The sequence below is a fragment of the Panicum virgatum genome, chromosome 5N, assembly GCF_016808335.1.
Source record: "Panicum virgatum strain AP13 chromosome 5N, P.virgatum_v5, whole genome shotgun sequence".
NCBI lineage: Eukaryota > Viridiplantae > Streptophyta > Magnoliopsida > Poales > Poaceae > Panicum > Panicum virgatum.
The window spans coordinates 64,596,878-64,604,447 of NC_053149.1; the positions used below are offsets into that span (position 1 = coordinate 64,596,878).

At 46.8% G+C, this 7,570-nt stretch overlaps 1 pseudogene; it reads left to right on the forward strand.

Annotated features, from left to right (window-relative positions):
• Nucleotides 1-4,060: 4,060 nt before the first annotated feature.
• LOC120676274 lies at nt 4,061-5,631 on the forward strand (annotated as a pseudogene).
• Nucleotides 5,632-7,570: the final 1,939 nt, after the last annotated feature.

A 7,570-nucleotide genomic window follows, 5' to 3' on the forward strand; every position in this document is an offset into this window, starting at 1 on the left:
TGGCAGTGGTGGCAGTGACAGTGGTGCAGCCACCTCTATTTAGAACAGGTACTTCGCTACTTTCATCAAGGTCTTGGGTCCTGCATATGACATATCATAGTATAGAACTCTTGCAACTAGGGTGTTTGTACCATTCATCCTTTCAAATAAGTTCATTTTATACCAGTGCAATGTGATACAACCTAGGTTTTGAGGGGTAAAATCATCCAAGCTGCATGATTAGGTCAAACATAATATGAATATTGGTTTCAACTGAGCATAATGTGGTATTTTTATGAGAAGGAAGATCAAAACAAGCACATGCCTCCAGTCCTATTTTGTTGGTCTTTTTTAATTAGCAACTTCTGTTTTTAAAAACCATTCAAGTCGCAGATCATTTAGTAGTTGCTGTTACATCTCCATGACACATGTTGGACATTAAATTTATTATCCTTTTGCAGTTCAAGCAAGGATGCATGAGCAGTGAAGCTCATGTCATTTTGTCTCTACCAGTTGCGGCTGACTTTTGTGTACCCTTTGTCTCTGGCAAGAAGAGTCCAATGCAAGGGATTTGGAGTCTGCATCGACCTCGGCTTGCAAACTATGTAGTATAGTCAGTTAGTATTCAAAGCTACCATCTAGGTTGTTTGGTAGCTATGCATACTTGTTGCATGTAGATTTATGGTGCTCGGATTTGCTGTGACCTGTGATATTACTTCTCCAAATGTTGTATGCCGGACAGACACCTGATGATAAGATAAATTGGTACTTTGATGTAACCATGGTGGTCAGATGTACTATGATGTTCATGAATCTAATGCCGGATAAACACCTGGTGCATACTTAGAGTTTGGTGCACAGACACATGATGGTTAGGATAGTTTGCTGCTCGGATGTGCTGTAATATTTATGATTCAAATACCGGATAGACATCTATATTAATATGTTGATGATGTGCTTGCTACCAAATGTGGTGCTTTCGTGTTACCATGTATACAGTTTGATTATCACTTTTTATCATCTTATGATTACTAACATTTGATTGTTCAAACGGTAGGCGCGCATCGCGCGCCGAATGTTCTAGTCCCATGAAACTCCAACATTCTCTCTCCTTACCACGTCAATAAAATTGATGATATTTAATACTTTAAAATTCTCCATGAAATTCCCATTAAGACTGGCCTAAATGACAAGCGTTTCAGTGGTTCTTTTAAGCTGCCTCACATCCCTCGGCCCAAGATGAAGGTTTGCATGCTTGGTGATGCTCAACACGTTGAGTAGGTATGTTATAAATTTTGTGTTGTCTATATATATGCAGGGACTAAATTGACGTGCATAACTTTTTTTTATAAACTTTATGTTGCATGTAAGTTTGTGTTGTAAAATTTCAGGAAGTTACCACGAATGATTAAAAAGAATGACATGGGTAAAGAAACAAAGTGATGATACATAAATTAAAAAAGGGGAACCAAGGTCAGTAAGACAAAATAGTCCGCGTGCAGTGGCCTTCGTGGTGAAAAAATCTCCCCAGACAGTATTTTCGAAATCGATCGCTAGCCACCATCCTAGCGCGCGCTCGCATATTAGGAGACTCCCTATAGAAAGGTGCACCGGGTGTTCTAAATCCGTCTGTTAGGCTTGTTGAATTTCCAGGAGACTTGATTATTCTGGGACTTTTTGCTATTTTCTCTACCATCAAATTTTTTGTGCTACTATTGAGGATTAAGGAGTTGAACCCCCATTGTCTTGTGCGGTTGTGCCAGCCGTTTTCGTTATTGATATCGAACCAATGGCAATACCATATTTCAACTTTTCGTTGCTCCTGATATGTGATGCCTGTATGGTCCTTTATTTTCCATTTTCTAAAACCTTTCGGCCGTATAGTTTTTCGCCTGATTCCTCTCGGTTCCAATGGAATAGTGCATTTTATCTTTTGGTTTGGTCATTGTTGCAGTAGTCATGTTTGGTCTGTGCTGACCTGTCACATGACCGTGGTAATTTTCATGCGTTCCCGGTTGGATTAAGTGAATCTTGGTGTCGGGTACCACAATTAGGGACACCCTAATCGGGGTACTAAGATCGCTTTAAAAACACAAACACCTGCTAAGGCATCTGGGCCCACGAAGGCCCACGGCCTGCTTCCCATCCGGAAGAAAGGAAAGGACTCAAATAAGCCCAGCGTGCGGCCCATTTACATTCCCCTCGAACCCGCGGAACAATCTCCGCCTCGTTCGAGGGTCCCTCTTGGGTCCGCTGGGCAATCTCCGCCTCGCTCGAAGGTAGCGGACCTACCCTCGAGCAGGTGACCAATCTCCGCCTCGCTCGAGGGTAGCGGACATACCCTCGAGCGGGTAACTCATTCTCTGCCTCGCTCAAGGGTCCCTCTCGGGACTCTCGATCACGCAACACACCTCCGCCTCGCTCGAGGGTAGCGGATCTACCCTCGAGCGGTGGCTCATCTCCGCTTCACTCAAGGCCGTCCCTTGGCACAAGGGACAAATGGCTCCGCCGCCCAACCGCTCGCCGTACAAAGGCATTAAAAGCCAGCCACTCCACCACGGCTCAAAGGACGGGCGGCGTCAGGCCGCCACTCCCACGGTAGATATGACCGGGGTCCCATCTGCTGACTCTGGTCACCACTCCGCCATCCTGGGCGTTGTAGCAGCGCCTTGGGACCTGCGACGCGGGATAAGACAAGCTCGGTACTGCTCCCGCCGACCTCCCGGACTCGCCTCCCACTGGGGAAGGGGTCCGGCGATATTACGTGTCCTTCCGGAAGAGGTGCTCATCACACACGGTCGGAGTCCCGGACCTCCCCCTCCTCTCAGAGGTCCGGGACCTCCACGTGTCCCCCGGGCCTTCTAGTGTGTACGCCTGCACTCCGACCAGGGGGTCCGGGGCCATCCCGCGCCATAACTGCCGCCGGAACACTGCAGGACGAGCGGCGCAAATCCTCACAGGACGAAGGACGAAATCCAGGACGACAGCGACGCACGCCGCCTTCCCACAGTGTACTTACTACAGTATCCGACCACTGTACCCCGCAATTTAGGGGAGGACGACGACTTCCATGCCCCACTCATATGTCCCGCCCCTTCTGGTAACTATAAAAGGAGGAGGCGGGTTTCCTTTAGACTGGCGGGTCTGGACTCTAGTCTGCTTGGTCTCTCTGGCTTCTCTCCTCAAGAGGACGCACAAGGACTACTGAGCACTCATCTCCACCGACTCCACTCTTAGCTGAGACTTGGGAGCTTCTCTCCCTCTCTCGCCTCGCTTGTACCCCCTACTACAAGCACTCCGGGTGCAAGATAATACAGTGCCCTCGCACACCCCCTTTGCTGGACGTACGGCCCCGCGGCCGGAACTAGGATAAACCGTGCGTAACTGTGATTGCCTCTTGCATCATCATCTGGGACGAGAAAATACGCAGCATACATTAGTTGGGATCCGGGCCCCCGGGTCGGGACACCGACACTTATCCGTGTAGGAACCTTGGAATATCCCAAACTTTAGTGTTTGGACTGTTGTCCACTCTCCCACATTTGAGGCTTGCATAGTTTAAAGTTTTGCATCAAGCTGTAAATAATTCTAGCAAGTAGAGTAATAAAGATAAAACGAACGTACCCGTCACTGACCCATCGTTTGTTGGGTCAGAGGGTGTGGCGGACACAAAGGCATACAGCTTAGAAGATACAGGAAAGATGTAAATTTTTGTCGCATGAGCTGTTGCAGTTCAGTTGCGTACGTCTAAGTGTTTCAGATTTGAATGCAGCATCAATGATCTAAGCTCGCTGATCATCAGGACACCTAAACTAATTGTGGAAGCTTAACGGCCAAATGAAATGTTCAAACATGGCGGCATTCCTTAACCGCGACCACTCACAGTAAATGCGGACGGCCATATTGCATTCGCACGAAAGCTGACAAAAATTTCTCCCCTCGACAGCCATATTGCATTCGCAGCCGCCGTTTGCCCAAAAACAGCTATAAAACGGAGTGAGCACACTTCGCCAACCATCGCTCCAGAACCTAAACAGAATTCCTACTAGCAGTGGCTAGCCTAGCTGGGCACGATCAAGCCATGGCAGGCCGAGCTCTCACTTCCTTCCTGCTCACTGCCACCATCCTGGCGGCGCTCCTCGCAACATGCCACGCCGGCGGCATCGCCATCTACTGGGGCCAGAACGACGGCGAGGCGTCCCTGTCCGAGACCTGCGCGTCGAGCAACTACAAGTTCGTCATCATCGCCTTCGTCTACAAGTTCGGCAAGGGACAGACGCCGGAGCTCGACCTTGCCAGCCACTGCGACCCCTCGTCGGGCGGCTGCAAGGGCCTGAGTGAGGACATCAACCTGTGCCAGCGCCGCGGCATCAAGGTCCTGCTCTCCATCGGCGGCGCCGTCGGCAGCTACGGCCTGTCGTCCCCGGCCGACGCCAGGCAGGTCGCCGCCTACCTCTGGAATAGCTACCTCGGCGGCACGTCGTCGTTCCGACCCCTCGGCGACGCCGTCCTTGACGGCATCGAATTCGACATCGAGCGCGGCGGTGCCAAGTACTGGGACAGCCTCGCCAGGTAAAATCGCGCAGCCGCCTAGCTACTAGTCGTCGTTGCACGCTCTGACGATGCCCACGATGCTGACATGGCTGCACGACATGCAGGGATCTCACGAACATGGGCAAGAAGCATGGCGGCAAGGGGGTGCTCCTGAGCGCGGCGCCGCCTATGTTACCCGGATACTTAGATACAGATACACGATACGTCGATACTCCGATAAGTCATTTTTTTCAAAAACACTGATACGGGAATACGCGAATATATATATATATATATATATATATATATATATATATATATATATATATATATTCTAGACTAGTTCAAAACGACCATATTTTATAGTATGATAATATAAAAATAGTATGCAAATGATAAATCTAATTGTTATGTGCTAGAGCTCCTACAGTATCAGATAGATCGAGAGCCCCTATATCATCTAGTATACTCTCTATGGCTGGTTCATCCAGCGAGAGTTGAGTTTGCTGAAGAAAATCAGCATCACCATTAAGGTCAAACTCAAAGGTATCTCAAAGATCTCACATGTATAGATGGTGTATTTACACAGTTAATGAGGGGTTAGGGTTTTGAGGTGTCGGGAAAGAATTGGAAAGGTATAAGTATCGATATTATTTTATTTATTTAAATATTATTAAAATATACGATACTTGTCCGACAAGTATCGGAAGAGTATTGGTATCCCGTAAGTATCGGAAGAGTATACGTGAGGGTTCGCAAGTATCCGCGCATGTAGGGCGCCGCAGTGCCCGTTCCCGGACGAGTGGGACGGCCGCGCTATCGACACGGGGCTCTTCGACTTCGTGTGGGTGCAGTTCTAAAACAACCCGGAGTGCCAGTTCAGCTCGGGCCCCGGCGCGTTCCTGGAAGCAGTGGCAGTCGGTGCCGGCGGGGAAGATCTTCCTGGGCCTGCCGGCCTCCAAGGGCGCGGTGGGCAACGGGTTCCTGCCCGCCGGCGAGCTCAACTCTCGCGTGCTGCCGCTCATCCGGGACACGCCCAAGTACGGCGGCGTCATGCTCTGGTCCAAGTACTACGACGACCGCACGGGTTACAGCTCCGCCATCAAGAGCCACGTCTGACATTTGCCGTAAAAGGTCGATCGGCATACGCATGGTGTCGACAAATAATGGTTTATCTTTGTGCTTGCTCGTGTTAAGTTTGTCTGTCGACGTGTTACAGAGTTGGGAGAGATTGTGTTCGGTAGTACAATAATTTTCGAGTAAAATACATGGACATTGGACAATCCTCGAACTTGTCTTGAGGTGTCATCCAGATCTCTAAATTTTCAAAATGTATTTTTAGATTCCTAAATTTGTTAGAGGGTGTCATTCGGATCTCTAAACTTTCAAGATGCATCTTCAGATCAATGAACTTGTCTCAATTTATCATTTCGGTCCATAAACTCTTAAAGTGAATTTTCATATCCCTAAAAATTGTCTTTAATTAATTATATTCAAAATGGACTGTATATTAAACAATTTTTTCAACTGATTCATTCAGAAATCTTACCACTAAGATCATTTTGTTTCTGAATTAGCTGATTATTAACATTATGGGTTAATTTAGATCATTTGATATCAATGGTGGATATTATAGTTTTCTCGTTTAAGATGAAGATATCAATGCTAATCCTAGGGATTCTGTAAGAGCATCTCTAAATAATAGCTAGCCCTTGATTTGACCCTTCTGTGTGGAATCTTGACCATTATAGTTTTCTCGTTTAAGATGAAGATATCAATGCTAATCCTAAATATTTTCTACTAACTATTTGTATTTTGCATGTGATTTGTATAAATTTGTTAAGATAATTTGTTCATATTCTTAATAAAAATACAAGTAGCAAAAGAGTTTTTTTCATTAAGTAGCAAAACAACATTTATATTAAATTAAAACTAGCATCTCGAGAGTTTAGATATCTGCATAACACCGCGGGACAAGTTTATGGATCTAAAATACATTTTGAGAGATTAGTGACCTAAATTAAAAATAGCATCTTGAAAGTTTAGAGACCCGCATGGACACCGTGGGGCAAATTTTTTATGGATCTAAAAATACATTCAACTTTTAAAGAGATTAGGGACCTATATGATATCTTGGAATAAGTTTAGGCACCTAAAAATGCAGAAGTTTAGGAATTTAGATGACATACTAAAATAAGTTTAGAGATCATTGGTGTACTTTACTCATAATTTTCTTTGTACCATGTTGCCTTGTGTTTTCCAGTACGTCTTTAAGATTCATCTGTTTGTCACATGTAAAGCCTACAACCGTAGAAAGAGTGCTTAACCTGCATGATTTGAGGCAAACATTAGCAGAAAAGGAAAGCAACATCCTCCGTCGATTCCAATACCACAAAGGACGAGAGGAGACGGGATTTGTTTGGACAAGTACCATCGTCTTCAGGGGCGGATCCACATGGGAGCTCGGGGGGATTAAGCCCCTCTATCTCCCTATTACCCATGGATACCCCCTAAACCTCTCCTTCATTTTTTGATTGAAACAATGAAGAGAAAGAGAGGAGGAAGAAGAAGAAAAAGGAGGAAGAAGAAGAGAGTGGACATGATCCCCCTCTATATTTTCGGGCTAGATTCGCCACTGATCGTCTTCACGGATGTGCTCTCGTGTATGATCGCAGGACAATACACGAATGCATTACGGACAAACCTGGCAAGGCCGTGCGTGAGCTTAAGCGCACGCACGGTTGCTAGGCTTGGCTCCGATGACCGCCATGGAGCCATGTTGGGGGACTTGCTGCGGGAGCAGAGAGTCAAGGCGGAGATCCTAGGGCTTGACTGCTTCGGATGGCGATGGAGCTTTCTGCTCCCGGCTGGAACAGAAGGCAGTGGCGGCGGCGGCCGTCGCCGAGGAGCCGCAGAAGGAGTGGAGGGACTAGGAGTCCAATTGGAGACAGAAACAAAGGGGTATTTTAAAAATATAAGGGGTTATTTGTCAATATTTGGATCGCGACCTGAGGTGATTTAAGTTTGGATCGCGATTAGGGGGTATTTTGAACATAAT